This window comes from Nannospalax galili, unplaced genomic scaffold, assembly GCF_000622305.1.
Source record: "Nannospalax galili isolate Female #2095 unplaced genomic scaffold, S.galili_v1.0 scaffold336, whole genome shotgun sequence".
Classification (NCBI taxonomy): Eukaryota; Metazoa; Chordata; class Mammalia; order Rodentia; family Spalacidae; genus Nannospalax; species Nannospalax galili.
Genome location: NW_008343385.1, coordinates 5,197,682 through 5,200,832, shown reverse-complemented (window position 1 = coordinate 5,200,832; position 3,151 = coordinate 5,197,682).

Sequence of the window (3,151 nt, the reverse complement as noted above, 5' to 3'; positions counted from 1 at the left end):
TAGGAGCACTTCCTCTAGGAAGGAGACCAGGGTCTTATTCTCACCATTTTTATTCAATATAGCTCTTGAAGTCTTCACTAGAACAATAAAGCAAGAGAAAGCTATAAAAAAGCATACAAATAGGAAGAAGTCAAATTATCCAGACAACATGACAGACAACATGATCCTCGAGTTCAAAGACCCTAAAGACTCCACCAGATAATGTAGACCTGATGGACATTTTCAGCAAAGCTGCAGGATACAAAGTCAACACACAAAAACCAATAGCTTTCCTGTATACCAATAATTGACTGAGAGAGAAATCAAGGGAGAAAGAATCCCATTCACAGTAACTTCCAAAAAATGCCTAGGAATGAAGACCTCTACAAGGAACACTTTGAAGCACTAAAGAAAGAAGTTTAAGAAGACAATGGAAGATGGAAAGACTTCCCATTCTCACAGACAGGCAGAATCAATATATGAAAGTGGCAAAATTACAGAAAGTAATCTGCAAATTCATTGCAATCCCCACCAGAATGCCAATGACATTCTTCACAGAACTAGAAAAAAAAAATCCTAAATTTCACATGGACGCACAAAAGACCCTGAATAACCAAAACAGAAAGAGCAGGGCTGGTGCTATGACAGCCCCTGACCTCAAGTTACATCATTGGGCCATGATAACAAAACATCATGATGATGGCAGAAAAGCAGGCATGTAGATCAATGGAATGGAATAGAGGACCCAGAAATAAGTCCACAGAGTCATAACCTCCTAATTCTTGGCAAGGCTCTCAAAAGCATTGTGAGAAAAGGTAGCCTCTTTAACAAATGTTGCTGGGAGAACTGGATTTCCACATGCAGAAGAATGAAAATCGACCCATAGCTCTCCTCCTTCACAAAACTTCATTTAAAATCGATTAAAGACCTTAATGTAAGCCCCAAAACCTTGAAGATGCTAGAGGAAGACATAGATACACACAGTTCAACATATGGGCATAGGCTGAGAAGATGGAAAGCAGAGGAATAATCCAAGAGTTGACAAATGGGATTACAAGAAAGTTAGAAGCCTCTGCACAGCAAAGAAAACAATCAGCAGAGGGAAGGAATAGCCCAGAGGGAAGGAACTCCCCTGAATGGGGAAAAAGGCTTTGCCAACTATATATCAGACAGGGGAATCAATGTCTAAGACATATAAAGAATTGCAAAATTTAAACATTAAAAAAAATCGTGTAATCAATACATGAGCCAATGAACTCAATAGACAGTTCTCAAAAGAAGAAATTCAAGGGATAGAGAGATATCTCAGTGGTTAAGAGCACTAGATGTTCTTGCAGAGGACCTGGATTCAGTTCCCAGCACCCACATGGCGGCTAACAAATGTCAGTTAACTCCAGTTCCAGGGGATCCGATACCCTCTTCTGACCTCTCTGGACATGGTACAACGTGTGTGTACTTAAAATACATGCAGGCAATACACTCAGACGAATACAATAAAATAGAAATAAAATAAAAAAGAATTCAGATAGCGAATAAACACTTGAAAAATGGTTTAACATTCTTAACCATTAGATCAATGAAATTAAAACTGCTTTGAGATTCCAACTCATCCCAGTCAGAATTGTCAAGAAAACAAATGATGACAAATGTTGGCAAGGAATTGGAGAAAGAGGAATCCCTCCTTACTACTGGTAAGAAGGTAAATTTATACATCCACTATGGAAATCAGTATGGAGGTTCCTCAGAAAACCAAAACTACATCTACCAAATGATCCAGCTATACCACTCTTGGGTATATATACAAACAACCCTTGAGCCAACATATCACAGAAATACTTGCACAGCCATAATTATTGCTATTCATAATAGCCACGAGATGGAACCAGCCTAGATTTTCATCATCAAGATGAGTGGGGGGAAATGTGGTATAGCTATACACAATGGTATTTTATCCAGATCTAAAGTAAAATGAAATCATGCCATTTGCAGAAAAATGGATCAAACTGGACATCATGTTAAGTAAGATAAGCTAGTCACAGAAAGACAAATACCACTTTTCCTTTCACATGCAAAACCAAGATTTAAACTCATATATGTGTATATATACTCTATGTGCACATTCATGTGTATGTCGGGCACAAAACTAGAAAAGGGATTATAGGAGGAGAGGGAGATATCTTAAGGACAAGCAGAAAAAGGGAGAGTAATGTGATACATGTGACAAGAAAGCAGGAGGGGCTATCTTAGTGGAGGAAGAAAACTAGCCTGAGGGGTGGCAAGGGGCAGGAGGGAGGACAGTGGGGGAGGGGGGTATTAGAACGATATACTATAACACATATGTATGAAACATAAAGACCCATTACTTTATGCTAACTCAAAAGTGGATATATAAAAACATAAACAGATGAAATGCAGAAAAAGAGTAAATCTGAAAATAATTATGCTAAGAGAAAAGGCCCAGGTGAAAACAGTAATATGATACAATTCAGTAACTTAAGGTAGACAGAGGCCACCTGAAGGTGTAAGGGTGTGGGTGCAGCTGGGGACAGGAAGAAAGGAACACTGAAGAACACAAGTAAAAAAAGTTAAGATGGTAAATTTTATGTTATATGTATTCTGCCACACTTAGAAACAGGGGCTGCAGAGATGGTTTTGTGGTTAAGAGCACTTGCTGCTCTTGAAAAAGACCCAGGTTCATTTCCCAACTCCCACATGGCAGTACACAATTGCCTTTATCTCTAGTTCCAGAGAATGTGATGCCCTCTTTTGACCTCTGTGGGCACCAGGCATGTACATGGTGCACATACATATGTGCAGGCATACACACATACACATATAGTTAAAAAAAAAACTTTAAAAATAATAATAATTTAAAAAGTGAAAAATACAGTTGGTTATGTATACCATCCTAAAGTTTAGCAGATAAGCTAGTTAGTGGTTTGTCTATAACTGAAGAGAGAATCAGTTGACTGGAATTAAAAACTAAAACTATATCTCAAAACATAATTCAAAGAGATAAGAAATGCAAACTATAGGGGGCTGGAGAGATGGCTTAAGAACACTGAACACTGGTTGTTCTTTCAGAAGACCTGGGTTCGAATCCCAGCACCCACACGGCAGCTAACAACTGTCTGTAACTCCAGTTCCAGGGGATCTGACAGCCTCTCCTGTC